Raw genomic sequence first — 15,088 nt, 5'->3', positions numbered from 1 at the left:
CTCCTGGGCTCAGGTGATCCTCCCAAAGTGCTGGGATCACAGGCATGAGCCACTGTGCCTGACCTAGTGTTAAAAGTTTTAGGCCAGGCGCGGTGGCCCGTGATTCCAGCACTTTGGGAGACTGAGGCAGGCAGATCACCTGAGGTCAGGAGTTTGAGACCAGCCTGGCCATTACAGTGAAAGCCCATCTCTACTAAAAATTACAAAAATTAGCCTCGCGTAGTGGTGGGCCCCTGTAATCCCAGCTACTCAGGAAGCTCAGGCAGGAGACTCGCTTGAACCTGGGAGACGGAGTTTGCAGTGAGCCGAGATCGTGCCACTGCACTCCAACCTGGGTGACAGAGTAAGACTCCGTCTCAAAAAAAAAAAAGTTTTAAACACTCCCTTTTAATAGCTCTCCTAAGCCTTATTCATAAAGAGTATCAACAGTCTAAACTTGAGGCCCATCAAGAGTGTGAGGGATTCCTGCTCCCCCTACCCCATAATAGCTTCCAACCCCAATGTTCCCCTCTCTACCGTCACTTAACCCTCAGGTCATCTCCCCTAGGCTGGGGAGAGGCTGAGATCCAGGATTTGAGGGGTGGGCTCAGGTAGGCATAGGGGTGGGGAAAATTACAAAGGCCTAAATTTTCTGTTCTCATTTTAACAAGAAAGAAAAAGAAAGGCAAGATCTAGGTTGCTTCATCAGGGAAAGGGCTATTTCTGTAGTAAAAGGCCCAGCAGGCAGGAGGCACCTTCAAGAGGAAGGGAGGGGGACAGGGCAGAGATTGGAGAGCAGGATGGCAGTCCTTCCTGCCGTCTACCCTCCTTCCCTCCTGCTACATCCTTGGTTCTGTCCCCAGGTGGATGCGAAATGCACCCTCTCTTCTCCTAGCATTTTCTTTTTTCTGTAGGCCTCTTGTCTGAGGGAGGGCTGAAATTCCAGCTCCAGTCTTTTTGGCTACCATCTCCCATAGACAGTGTACCCCTCTTTCCCAAGGCCCCCTTCCTCCTCCTCTCCGAGTGTCCTTGGCCCTGGATGCAGGAGTCTCCTTCCTCCTCCCTCCTGTCCCATCTCCAGCTGCCTCCCCCCCAGGGAGAGTTGCTCCTCTGCTCCCCACTTTGCCTTCAGTTAGTATACTGCCTGCCAGCAACGTGCCTTTTACAGGTCAATAAAATTAGCGACAGGGGGCAGAGGGAGGGGGCAGGGGCTCAGGGGTGCTAAGCTCAACGGCCTTGAATGTGGCTAGACTCACGGAGTCAGGACGCCTGTCATTCCAGGGCTAAACAGTGACAGCTGGGGGACCTGGGCTGGCGCTGGGGGCGGAGGAGGGGCTGTGTGGCAGGGAGAGAGATGGGCTGAGGATAAAGATGGTCTGGGTGCCTAATGGCCCCCTCAGCGGCCTAAGCCCCTACACAGCTGAGCCCTGGAGAGGGCACCCTACCTTTAGAGGCGTGTCCCGTCTCACACCCACCCTGCCAGGCCCGAAGAGCTCAGATGGAAGGGGACTCAGGCCAGGAGAGGTTTCTGAGCTTTCTTCTTCGTGTGAGGGGTCTTTATATGAAGTCACCGGCTCCAGGGCATCTGGGCAAGGCTGTCTGAAGCCGGGGATTTCCACCCATCCCCCGCACCCCCCCGGAGTCCTAACTTCCCAGCCTTCAGAACTCGAGCTCCGGGTCCTCCCTGTGGCCCAGATGCTTCCCCAGGGCGTCCCACCTGAATGAGCCCGCGCACCCCACCGGCGGGGCCTCGAGGAGGGGCCGGCCCGGCTCCCCCTCCCAGCCCCGCCCCTGCCCCGCCGGGCCCCGCCCCTCCCGGCCAGCCCGACACGCAGCGTTCCCAGCCAGGCGAGAGCAGGTGGCCGCGGCGGGCTCCGTCTCTGCCCCGCAGGTAAGACGGCGACGCGGGCTGGTCCACACCGAGGACCTCGCGGGCAGCGCGGGAGAACGAGGCAGCCCCTTCCACCTGTCCGGTCCTCTCGCCTCAAAATTGGGGGACCCCAAGGGACAGTGAGGATATCCCTATCTCGGCTCTGCGCGCCGACGTTGGGCATCTGCTGGGCGGGACTGAACTCTGGGGCAGTTAGAGGGTCCTGGCTCGTTATCCCTGATACCAGGCGGGCTCCAAAGGATGGATAAGAAAGAGCCGGGCATTAGACACCCAGCTTTCTGGGTGTCTAGGTTGGGGATGGTGACGACCGGGCTCCGGAGTAAGGAACCTCGTTGACTGAGAGTGCGCCATGCCTCATCCAAGGGCAGCCTCTTCCCCACCATAGAGGGTGATGGCTTGACCCAAACGGCTTCTGTTCTGTGGGCTAATGAGGTAAGAGCCGCCGCATAGCCGAGCTGGGGCCTGGGTTTTCTAATGAGCCCCAAGGCATCTGCATCATTTATTTACATCTGGGTACAGGGGAGTGAACGGGGGATTACCCCATGGCCTAGGGAACCCAGAAAGTCTGGGAACTCAGTAGATCTTTTCTGTGTCTGTGTCACAGACCTAGCTGGGGAAGATGATCGCAGATGTTGCCTTATTGTAGACAGGGGAGCATTTACACCCTCCGTGTTGAGATTTGAGCTGTAGGAAAGGGGTCCTGCCTCCCAGGACCTCGAGGAAGGCTTCCTGGAAGAGGAGGACCTGGGCTGACAGCTTGAATGTGATGCTCAGAGCTCTGAGCCTCTAAGGAGAGGCAGCCTTTGGGTCTTGGTGCTGGGTTGAGGTAGAGCAGAGGACCCTGGGTTGTAGAACAAAGGGAAGTCAGGACATTGCCGTCTGGGTCCAGCTAGGACCCTGGGGACCTTCCTGAGATCATCATAAGCCTTTGGACAGACATGGGTGACAATGGGGAGAGGGGGGCTTCCTTGTCTGTCTACATTCCCCATTCCATTGCCTTATTCCACCACACAAACCATCAGAGGCAGAAGGTCATTCTCGTATCTGACCTTCATCCCTTCTGGGTCCGTGCCAGCTTCTTGCTTCTGGGAGGCCATGTGCTCTAGTGGAAAGAGTAGGGGCTTTGCGGTCAGTTAGAGCTGAGTTCTAACACCTCTACCTACTGCGTGACCTTGAACGAGTTTCTTAACCTCTTTGAGTTCACTTCCTCACCTGTAAAATGGGGATAATAGTAGAACCCACCTCATAGGGTGGCTGCAAGGATTAAATGAGGGTACACATGTAGAGCGCTTAGCACAGTGCCTGGCGCCTGGCGAGCGCTCAGAAAGTACAAGTGTCCCCTCATGTGTCGGACAGCAAAGCCGATCTGCAGGGGTGAGGGCAAGCAGGGGAGGGGGGAGTGGAAGGGTTTTTTTGTTTTTTTTTTTAAGCTAAGCTTGGCTAGAATGAGTGCCATTTACTGCATGCCCCCCGACCAGCCCCTTCCCCCTGCTGGCTCCTGGATCTCTGGACCTATCTGGGCTGCCCAAGGCCCCTCACCTCCTCCTCTTTTAGTCACCTTGTTTGTGTTGGCTTGTGTCTCTGTAGGGGGGAGACAGTCCCCCCTCGCCCCCCCCAAGGAAGGGACCAGTACTAGCAGGAGCTCACTTGGGCCTGTGCCTCAGTGGAACAAGCTCTGGCTTGGAGACCCAACCTGAAAAAAATGCCCTCTTGTCATCACAACTCTGCCCTCCCCACCTCCAGAAATCCACAAGTTGGGATCAATCCGCACTAAATTTTTCCAGGAAGAAAAACAATACAAGTGACTGAAAGTCCTGTTTGGGGATTGTCCAAGCTGTCCTCCAATGGAAGAAGGGCTTCAGGCCCTGGCCTGATCTCTAGGCTGCCAGGGAAGGCTGAGTTCAGCCTTAAACCTGGGCAAGGGAGGGAGTGCCCATGCCCTAAGCTGGGGGCTTTCAAAGGCTCCACTCTGGCCCTCCTGCTGCCAGTCCTCTCCCTGTGGGATGAGGCATCAGCAGGGCCGAGGGGATAAGACTGTGAGTCCCCTCCAAGACCACATTCTCCATACCTGTGACTCTGGAGGTCCCTGCCCAGATGGTCACCATCTGGCTCCCAGCCCATGCCATCCTCTTCCCTGGGTCTGTCCGCCTCAGGATAGGTTATGCCAATAGTGTGTGCACCCCTAGGGACAGTGAAGGGACTCTATTTGCAGGGGCTGTGGATGGAGCTAGGACAGGAGGCTGGGTGTCCTTATACATGCACGAGAGTCCTTTGTGGTGCAGACAGGACCTGGCAGCAGGGAGCAGGTGGCTAGGGTGCGAGTGGAGCTGTCTCCTCTGCACAGAGCCGTTCTGATGCGTAAAGCTCAGGAGGCAGACAAATCCAAATTTGCATCTGGTCCTCCAGGTTGTTAGTGAAGGTGTATTTGTCAGGGTGAGAGGTTAGAACATATTTCACAGTTTGCTGGTTTGATTTATAACTTTTAAACATTTAGACATATGTCTGTGGGTCGCCATTTATCCCCTTGCCCCAGGCCCTGTGAGTGTTCCAGGTGGGCCTGGCTGGGCCTGTGACTTCAGCTGCCATTTGGTTAATTCCTTCCCCACTCTCCCTGTCCCCCAGTAGAACAGCACCCCCATAAAACCGGGCTTAGAACATGCTTACCTGGACCAGGAAGGAGTTTCAAGGTGAAATGAAGATTGTCAGTTGTCACCAACAAGCAGTTCCCCCGTGGGCCTCCTGACCTCATTATCCACCACAAAACTGGGACAATTTTTTTTAAATGTCCTGTGATACTTGAGAGAGAAGGGCTGGGGAGGAGAGATTACTTCTCTCCTGTGTGTGATGAGGGTGTGGGTCACTGGACCCCAGGAGCAAGGAGGGAACTAAATGGGGCCACAGAAGCAGGCGGGATGGAAGCTAGCCTGGGGGAAATCCAGGGTTGGACCCCACCATCCCTCCAGCTGCCCTTCTCAGAGGGAGCTGCGCCTGCAGCAAAGGAGGGACCATGTGTCTATCATGTGGGTTCTCCCATGAGTTTGGAGTTTGGGCTTGGGACAGGGGAGAGTGTGGGGTCAGCTGGCCAGGCGGTGGGGGTCATCCCCAGCGGGAATGAATGGCACTCTGGTGTTGACTGTAGTCGAGTGCCCTGTGGCACCTGGACACACCGTCTGTTCAGAAGAGAGGCACGAAACCTTTGTTGTGGCTGTCTCTGCTCACTCATCGCTTCCGATTGGGCTATTTGAGGAACAGCCTGCCACCTTGGCCTCATTAGCATCGTGAGGCTCTTAATGGAACTGGACACACACACATGTACACACACTCACAAACTCACTCAGGTACACATGCCCGCCTGCACTAACTCCCAGAGGTCTGTGTAGAGGATTGAGCGCTCCTAAATCCCACCCCAGGTGCAATCTGGGGTGTGGCCACCCTTGCAGACCCACCCTGACACACACGGCTTGTGACACCCACACCCCCAGTCACACTTTCACTGTCCCTTATTGGTGACTTTTCACTCACCTTGGGTGACCTGCTGGCTCCAGTGGCCAAGGGTTGGCTTACTAGAGGGTGGCTGGGGGCCAGACGCCGGCAGCAGTTGGTTCAGCTTTGGGAACAGGAGGCAGCAGCATTGCCCTGGTGAGGCCACCCCCCAGTGGGGCTCGACCCCCCAGCACTTTGGCTCCCCCACATCTCCCAGGAGAGTGTCTCTGGATCCTGAGGCCGTCTGTTCTTGTGTAGTTCTCGTGAGCCTTTCTGCTTCCGCCTATGAGTGTGTCTGGCCCTGAGCCTCCTGCGTGCCCGCCATCTCTGTCCTTTCCCCTCTCCTGACACTGTCCTTTGCTATCTCTGTCTCTCCTCTCCACCCGTCAGCTCTTTTTCTGTGTGTCTTTCTCTCTTTGTCTTTTCTTCTTCCTTTTTCTCTGCCTCCTCTGTCTACCCCTTCTCTCTCTGTCCCTCTTTCTCACACTCCCACTCTTAGTGTCTGACTGCGTGGCTATCTCTCTGGGTGGGACTTGCTGTATCTTCACCTCTCTCTATCTCTGCCTGTCAGTCTGGACGTGTATCCCTCTGACTTTCTGCCTCAGTCTCTTGAGGAGTTTCAGGAAAAGGACAGCCAAGAGTCCTAAAAGAAGGTGACAGCCAGGCATAGTGGCTCACGCCTGTAATACCAGCACTTTGGGAGGCTGAGGTGGGTGGATCACCTGAGGTCAGAAGTTCGAAACCAGCCTGGCCAACATGGTGAACCCCCGTCTCTACTAAAAATACAAAATTAGCCGGGCATGGTGGCACATGCCTGTAATCTCAACCACTTGGGAGGTTGAGGTGGGAGAATCGTTTGTACCTGGGAGGCAGAGGTTGCAGCAAGCCAAAATTGCACCATTGCACTCCAGCCTGGGCAACAAATGTGAAACTCCATCTCAAAAAATAAAGAAGGTGATAATGCCTCCCAGGGGACCACGATCACTTCTGGGCCCCTCCACTGCCAGGCAAGGAGGCAAGAAAGGGAATATCATGTCCTAAGGAGAGTGGATGGGTCGGGAGCAGTGGCTCACACCTGTAATCCCAGCACTTTGGGAGGCCAAGGTGGGTGGATTGCTTGAGGTCAGGAGTTAGAAATCAGCCTGGCCAACATGGTAAAACCTCATCTCTGCTAAAAAAAAGTACAAAAAATTAGCCTGGCATGGTGATGGGTGCCTATAATCCCAGGTACTTGGGAGGCTGAGGCAGGAGAATTACCTGAGCCTGGGAGGTGCAGGTTGCAGTGAGCCGAGATCATGCCACTACACTCCAGTCTGGATGACAGAGTGAGACCCTCTCTCTCAAAAAAAAAAAAAAAAAAAAAAAAAGAGAGCTGATGGCTCATCCCCTCCAGCTCCTCTGTTGAGAACTCTGAGGTTTCAGCTCCAGACTGAAACATTCTTCAGTGATGAGGCCCGGGGTCATAGGCCTGGGAGCAGGGCTGGGGGTCCAGAGCCATCTGGGAGATAAGGGATAGAGCCCCTTGTCTGTCTGGTTGACCTGATTGACCTTGAACTGAGGGAAGGGCGCTGGGACTTGGAGTCTCCCTCAGAAGAGGCGTTGACCAGAGTGGGGCTGAATCGACACTTTTCTTTCTCCTGGAAGGAGCCAAGCTCAGCCCACCCACCCCAGGCCCCAGCTTCCTGCTCCAAACCACGACTGTGTTCCCCACCCTGTTCCAAATATTTCTGCCAACTGCCCCAGGCCAAGGGGCCTGTTTAAACAGCCTCCCTGCCCTCTCCTGGCCTCCCCACCTCTGTGGCCTCCCTATCACTCCCACGGCTTCTCGGCTTCTCGCACAGGAGCCACTGTGTTGGCTGTTTGTTTATTTGACTAAGATTTCCTTGGGTGGAGCAAGGACTGACTCCACAGGTCCTTCGTCTCACCTTAGATGCCCAGGCAAGAGGCCAGACCCAGCTTCGGCCTTGCTCCCCTGCCCTGTCCAGCCTTCCCAGGACCCACCCGCCGGTCCCCGATGTCTCTCCTACATCCCAAGCCCCAGACTTCTCTCCCGTTCTGATTTCAGCTCTGCTCAGCCTCACATGTGATGCCATCTGATCCCCTCCTCGGCCCCCAAGTTGAGTGCTGTGGTCCTGGAGGGCAGGATGGGGATGGGACACTCCCCCACCCCCTGCTGAGAGGAGAGGAACTGCCAGGAAAAGGCATTGGGAACAGGAACCCTTGGGTTTTCTAGGGGTTCCTAAAGAGGGACACATGGGGTGTGATCTTTGGAATGTGGGAGGAGCCTACCTACTCTCCCTGTTGGCAGAGGCTTGAGCCAGTCTTCCAGTGAGACTTCAGCAGAGGAAGAATTCTCAAATGGGCTCCGGTCCCCTGCAAGAATCCATCTCCAGAACAATCTCCCTGGGACCCCAAGGGGCCTCCTATCCCCTGATTTTATACAGAACTTTGCAGTATACAGTACTGCCTCATCCCATCTTATGAGCACCTGCGGAGATCAAAATTCTTTTTTTTTTTTTTTTTGACATGAGTCTCGCTTGCTCTGTTGCCCAGGCTGGAGTGCAGTGGCGCAATCTCAGCTCACTGCAACCTCCCCTTCCCAGGTTCACAAGATTCTCATGCCTCAGTCTCCTGAGTAGCTAGGATTAGAGGCACGCGCCACCACACCTAGCTAATTTTCTGTATTTTTGGTAGAGACAGGGTTTCGCCATGTTGTCCAGGCTGGTCTCAAACTCCTGAGCTCAGGAGATCCACCCACCTCGGCCTCCCAAAATGCTAAGATGACCGGCATGAGCCTCTGTGCCTGGCTGAGATCAAAGTTCTTTTTGTAGATGATGAAAGCTCATAGAGCAAAGGAACTTTCTCAGAGTCAATCTTCTAGCAGAACCTGGACTTGAACCTGGGTCTCCTCACCCCTCACAGCCAGGGCTCTTCGCCGGACCTTGCTGGAGCTGCTCTTTTGACTGAAAGAGTCACAGGCTGCAGTCACCCCTGACTGTTGCTGAATCTCCCCCTCACCCAAATCTCCTCTACCTTCACACACCAAGACTCCTGGCCCGTGTCTCCGACTGGGAGGTGAATGTAGGGGCAGGTAGCATTCTTGTGACCTTATTCTGAAATTTGCTGTCCTAGTTAGCAGCTTCCTGAGGGGAGAGGGACACAAGAAGCTTTTAGAGATGGTTTCAACCTTCTGGGTGCTAATTGGGAATGAGACTCTCCCTAGGTTGAGACTGGGGACAGCTATTCTGGGTCTGCAAGATGAGGTGTGGGGGTGGAGAGGCCAGAGGGGGGATCAGGAAGTTTCCCCAAATAGCCTGGCCTGAAGCCACATGTGGGAGCCAAGCCCCAAGGAGGTGGCCCAGATGAAGGGGTGGAAGGGGAGCTGTCCAGTTGGCACATGGGCCTGACCCTTGGGAAGCTGGCCATAGGGCAAAAATCAGGAGCAGGACTGGTTTTGTCTCCTCTTTTCTTTTAAGTTTGAGATGAAGTCTTGCTCTGCCACCCAGGCTGGAGTGCAATGGCGTGATAATAGCTCACCGCAGCCTCCGCCTCCCAGGCCCAAGCAATCCTCCCACCCCAGCCTTCAGCCCAGAGCCTCACGAATTGCTGGGACTATAGGCACACACCTGGATAATTTTGTTACAAGTTTTGTAGAGACAGGGGTCTCCCTCTGTTGCCCAGATTGGTCTCAAACTCCCGGGCTCAAGCGATCCTCCTGCCTCAGCCTCCCAAAGTGCTAAGATTACAGGCTCATGCCTGTAATGCCACCATGCGGCCAGTCTTCTCTTTGTTCTCCCACTGAAATGGGCTTCCCTGGAACTTGATGTCATGAGTAAGTGGGTGTGTCTCTACCCTGTCCCAGCCCCTACCCCCAAGCCCCAGCCTACTGTCCTAGCTCTCACCCCAGTGACGCTGATTTACTCATTAATTTAACCAATATTTGTTGAGCACCTACTATGTGTTATACTTGCTAGCCTCTGCCCTGGGAATTCAAGGAGTAACAAGACAGGGTTCCAGGAGGGAACAAGATGGGTTCTCAAGAGGGAGTAAGAGGCCGGGTGTGGTGGCTCACATCTGTAATCCCAGCACTTTGGGAGACCAAGGCGGGCAGATCACTTGGGGTCAGGAGTTCGAGACCAGCCTGGCCAACATGGTGAAACCCTGTCACTAACTAAAAATACAAAAATTAGCCAGGCGTGTTGGTGCATGCCTATAATCCCAGCTACTCGGGAGGCTGAGGCAGGAGAATCGCTTGAACCCAGAAGGCGGAGATTGCAGTGAGCCGAGATCACGCAATTGCACTCCAGCCTGGGCAACAGAGCGAGACTCCCTCTCAAAAAAAAAAAAAGGGAATAAGAGGAAATGGGAAGGAAGGAAATCTACCCTAGAGAGAGCGATGCAGGAAGGCGTCTCTCCGAGGTGATAGTTAAATATCAGCCATGAGAAGGAGGAGGGAGAGGTCAGAAGGAAAAGAGCACTCAAGGCAGAGAGAGCAGGCTTTGAGAAAGCTCCCAAGTGAGGGGTAGCTCGCTGTGCTCCAGGCACAGAAAGAGCCCAGTGTGGCTAGAAGGTGGGGAGTCATAGGAAACAGATCGGAGGGGCACAGGATATTTTTTTTTTTTTTTTTTTTTTTTTTTTTTTGAGACAAAGTCTCGCCCTGTCACCCAGGCTGGAGTGCAGTGGCCGGATCTCAGCTCACTGCAAGCTCCGCCTCCCGGGTTTACGCCATTCTCCTGCCTCAGCCTCCCGAGTAGCTGGGACTACAGGCGCCCGCCACCTCGCCCGGCTAGTTTTTTTTTGTATTTTTAGTAGAGACGGGGTTTCACCATGTTAGCCAGGATGGTCTCGATCTCCTGACCTTGTGATCCGCCCGTCTCGGCCTCCCAAAGTGCTGGGATTACAGGCTTGAGCCACCGCGCCCGGCAGGATATTTTAACCACTATGGATATTTTGACCCTAAGGATGTTTTGAATGCAAACATTTTAAACCAAAACATACCAACACTGAAAATGTTTTAAGAAGGTGTTCTCCAACTTGAACTCTATTTATCCAACTTAATTCTTTGATCAGAGTTTTGTTTTTTCCACGTGGTACGGTTAAATAAATGTCCATGTTTTTCATTCCATTGTAATTTTACCGAAACTGTTTTCATCGGCATCAATTCCGTGTACATTTTGCTGCTGAGATTGGAGGCACCCATCAGTGTGGGGGCTGCAAGCTCTTGACACAAGAGCTTGTGTGATTGACTGGGTAACCGCATCCCATTTTGGAAGATTTAAATTAAAACCAAAAAAAAGATTCATGGTCAAGATTTGATTCTTTTGTGCATTTTAGTCGATAATGAGTTTTCTTATATCCAGTTCTAGCCATCCTCAGTGTTACTTCTACCTGTAATATTTTTAGGTGGAGAGTTGTATTTATATCTCAGTTAATCTGTGGGAGGGATCAGGTGGAAGGGGTGGACTGCGAGAGAAGGGCCTGGGGAAGAGGAATGGCCCGGATCTTCCAGGCTGGGGCAAGCATTCTCCTAAAGCAAAGGGTGAAGCTTTTGGAGCTTTTATCCCGGAGCATGATGTGATCAGATTTGCCTTTATTTTTAATTAATTATTTATTTATTTATTTATTGACTGACAGGGTCTTATTCTGTCCCCCAGGCTGGAGTGCGGTGGTGTGATCATGGCTCACTGCAGCCTCGACCTCCCAGGTTCAAGCTATCCTCCCACCTCAGCCTCCCGAGTAGCTGGGACTATAGGCATGCACCACCATACCCGGCTAATTTTTGTATTTTTTGTAGAGATGGAGTCTTGCCATGTTGCCCAAGCTGGAGAGCTGCCCTTTTAATAGTCTCCCTCTGGCTGTGTGAAGATGGGACTGGGAGGGAGAGGAAGTGGGGAAGTAGAGGCAGGGAGGCCAGTGAGGAGGCTGTTCTGCCCATCCAGGTGGTAAAGAAAAGTGAACTGGGCCAGGCGTGGTGACGTGTGTGCCTGTAGTCACAGTGCGTTCAGAGGCCAAGGCGGGAGGAGCGCTGGAGGCCAGGAGGTCAAGGGTGCAGTGAGCTGTGATCACACCACTGCACTCCAGCCTGGGCGACGGGTTACAGAGAGAGTATGGGGTTAAAAAAGGGCAGGGTAATCTCTGTCCCGCTCCCCAGGATCCCGCCACAGCCCTCCCCCAACACCCAGAATGCCCTCGCTGCCGTTCCCACATTCTTAGCTCCCTGCTCCTAGTATCTGAGGCAGCTTGGAGCCCTTCCCCACAACACCCAGGCTGTGGCCACTCGGAGTTTGCACAGAGTTGAGACCAAGAACTGGGGTGTTTCCGTTGGGGGTTTCTCCTTCTTTGCACTGAGGGAGAGTCGGGGATGCCCTGCTGAGGTAAGGGTCGGGGATGGAAGGGATGGGAATGGCCCTGGGATCCACCTACCTCGAGTCCCGCGGCTGGAGCCGCCCAGGCGGCCGCAGACCTGGCGGTGAAACAGACCCAGACACAGGGCGCTTGTCTGACCGTGCTCCGCCCTCAGGGTGTGACACTGGGCAGGGGGACAAAGGGGCCTCTGTCAGTGTGGGGCACTGCGCCCACCCGGGCCAGGCCAGGCGCCTGAGGAGGGAGGGAGGTGACCTGGGGGTGCTGGAAGAGAGAAGGTTGAAGGCAGACAGACCCCGGGTTTGAGTGCCATCTGGGCAAGTCTCTTCCTCTCCGGATCCTCAGTCTCCTCACCTGTAAAGTGGAAATCTCAGTCCCAACCTCCCAGACCTGGCATCAGCAGGACCGACCTTGTTGATTGACTGACTACACTTGTGTTATTTAGCAAACACATGTAATGATTACCACGTGCCTGGTTGCTAAACACTTTACAAATATTGACTCAGGTAATCCCCATAACGACCCTCTAAGAGTGTTGATTAAAAAAAAATTAACCATTTAAGGAATTAAAGTTAGTTTTATTTAGAAGTCTTACAGAGGACTATAGCACAAGGCCTACAGCCCTAAAACAGTTTTGTCAGACTGTTTTAAATCAGTGTTTTAGCTTATAGTTTATATGTAGGTAGTGGAGGTTCAGTATGTGCAAAATGACATCAAAATTTGGCTACAAGAGTATATTGGTTATAGATTACGGAGGCGTAATCATTAACTCTGTCAGACATTATTTTATGTGCAAGAAAAGGCAAGGACTACAGTCATTTTATTTTTATGGAGACGGGGGTCTTACTGTGTTCCCCTGGTTGGTCTTAAGCTCCTGGCCTCAAGTGAACTTTCTGCCTGGGATTCCCAAAGTGCTGGGATTTACAGGCATGAACCACTGTGCCTGGCTAGGACTGGGGCCATTGATCTTTTAAGGAATATAGTGATTCAGGCAAGAGATGGGGGGCGGTGGGAGGTGCTGTGTTTTATCTTGTTTTGTCTTTAAAACTCTTTTCAGAGAGCTGCAGATAAGCACAGAGTCAGGGACTTTGTGAAATTATCCTGGTAAGCAGAAATGAGCAAATGACTTCTGATGTTTGCTACTTTGTGTCACAAGTTTTTTCTTTTGGTCATAAATCAGCTGCCTGGTTGTATTTAAATGACAAATGCTGATTGTGTCAGGTAACTAGGAAGGCTTTTTTCAGGAAGATTGATTGTTTTCAGTTGTACTTGTAAGAAATGAGCGCCCGTGTGTGTTGGCGGACACCTGTAATCCCAGCTACTTGGGAGGCTGAGGCAGGAGAATTGCTTGAACCTGGGAGGCAGAGTTTGCAGTGATCCGAGATCACACCATTGCACTCCAGCCTGGGCGATGGAACAAGACTCTGTTTCAAAAAAATAAAAGACTTTAAAAGTTATATGAATGCAAAAATTTTAATTCTTTTAAAGTTCAGTTTTTTAAAGTAATCAAAAACTTAATAAAGACAACACAAGATTTTCTTGGTAAAATGTAAAATCTTTGTTTTTTGGGCCAGTTACCAGAAAACAAAGACCTCCTGTAGTGTGACTGATTTTTTAAAACATTTTGTTATGGCCAGGCACAGTGGCTCATGCCTGTAATCCCAACACTTTGGGAGGCCGTGGTGAATGGATCTCAAGGTCAGGAGATCGAGACCATCCTGGCTAACATGGTGAAACCCTGTCTCTACCAAAACTACAAAAAATTAGCGGGGCATGTTGGTTGGCTCCTGTCATCCCAGCTACTCGGGAGGCTGAGGCAGGAGAATGACATGAACCCAGGAGGCAGAGCTTGCAGTGAGCTGAGATTGCACCACTGCACTCCAGCCTGGGTGACAGAGCGAGACTCCGTCTCAAAAAAAAAAAAAAAAAAAGAAAAAGAAAAAAAAAGCCAACATTTTGTCATGAGTCAGGAGCTTTGTGAAATTATGCTGGCAAGCAAAAATGAACAGGCATGGTTTCTTACATTTGCCACTTTGTCTCTCAAGAGGTACTGTTTTTTGTTTTTTTGGTTTTTTTTTTGAGAAGGAGTTTCATTCTATTGCCCATGCTGGAGTTCAATGATGCAATCTTGCCTCACTGCAACCTCCGGCTCCCGGGTTCAAGCGATTCTCCTGCCTCAGCCTCCCAAGTAGCTGGGATTACAGGCATGCACCACCATCCTGGCTAAATTTTGTATTTATAGTAGAGACGGGGCTTTACCATGTTGAACAGGCTGGTCTCGAACTCTTGACCTCAGGTGATCCACCAGCCTCGGCCTCCCAAAGTGCGGGGATTACAGGTGTGACCACTGCACCTGGTCTTGCCTGGCTAATTTTTGTATTTCTTGTAGAGACAGGGTCTCACTATGTTGCCCAGGCTGGTCTCAAACTCCTAGACTCAACCAATCCTCCTGCCTCAGCCTCCCAGAGTGCTGGGATGACAGGCATGAACTGCCACACCGGCTGATACCTGGTTCTTTAGCGGGGATGGAGAGGGTGTCCTGGAGCACCTTTGCCTGGGGGAACATAATTGTACTCTCTCTCCCGTCCCAGGGCTGGCCGTTAGGGCAAGGCCAAAAGAGAAGTGGGTGGGAGAGAAGCCAGATGCCACAAGAGGAATCCTGGGACCAGAGACTCAGGTCAGGGGGTGGAGCAGGGATCTAGAGGAGCCAGTCACCACCCTGCCACTTTTGACCCAGTTGTGGGAGCAGGGGAGGCTGGAAGAGATTTGGTATTCCTTCAATAGAACGTTGGTATTCCATCAGAATCTCTGGAAAGAGGTCGGGCCTGGTGGCTCACGCCTGTAATCCCAGCACTTTGGAAGGCCGAGGAGAGCAGATCACTGAGGTCAGGAGTTCGAGACCAGCCTAGTCAACGTTGTGAAATCCCTACTCACTAAAAAATATAAAAATTAGCTGGGTATGGTGGCAGGCACCTGTAATCCCAGCTACTTGGGAGGCTGAGGCAGGAGAATCACTTGAACCCAGGAGGTGAAGGTTTCAGTGAGCTGAGATTACACTACTGGATTCCAGCCTGGGTGACAGAGTCAGACCCCATCTCAAAAAAATTTTTAAAAATCCCTGGAGAGGAGCTTGGACATCAGAATCTTCCAAGGCTGCTCAGGTGATTCTTGTGAGTGCTTGTGGCCAAAAACTCTCAGGCAGGCCTGTCCCTCAGGTCAGCCAGGTCTGACAGAGCCCCTTCAGAGGGGCCCCTCCCGAGTACTGGTCTTCTGCAAGCCCTCGTCTGTTGTGGGAAGTCAGGGACCCCCAACGGAGGGACCGGCTGAAGCCGCGGCAGAAGAACATAAATTGTGAAGGTTTCATGGACATTC

General features: G+C 52.7%; 1 protein-coding gene across 7 annotated transcripts in view; it reads left to right on the top strand.

Moving 5' to 3' along the window:
* Nucleotides 1-1,802: 1,802 nt before the first annotated feature.
* The window catches only part of ZNF385C (zinc finger protein 385C), a 67,458-nt gene continuing 54,172 nt past the window's right edge, over nt 1,803-15,088 (top strand). For 6 of the 7 annotated variants that reach the window (XM_050762707.1, XM_050762706.1, XM_050762709.1 and 3 more), the window contains exon 1: nt 2,188-2,302. The gene's annotated coding sequence lies outside the window, so the exon portion shown is untranslated. Of the gene's footprint in view, nt 1,871-2,187; nt 2,303-15,088 lie in introns of those variants that run through there. The other variant, XM_050762703.1, reaches the window with a different exon arrangement.

Source organism: Macaca thibetana, chromosome 16 (assembly GCF_024542745.1).
Source record: "Macaca thibetana thibetana isolate TM-01 chromosome 16, ASM2454274v1, whole genome shotgun sequence".
Lineage (NCBI taxonomy): Eukaryota > Metazoa > Chordata > Mammalia > Primates > Cercopithecidae > Macaca > Macaca thibetana.
The sequence above is the reverse complement of the archived record's forward strand: the minus strand, read 5'-3'. Positions and strand labels throughout refer to the sequence as shown.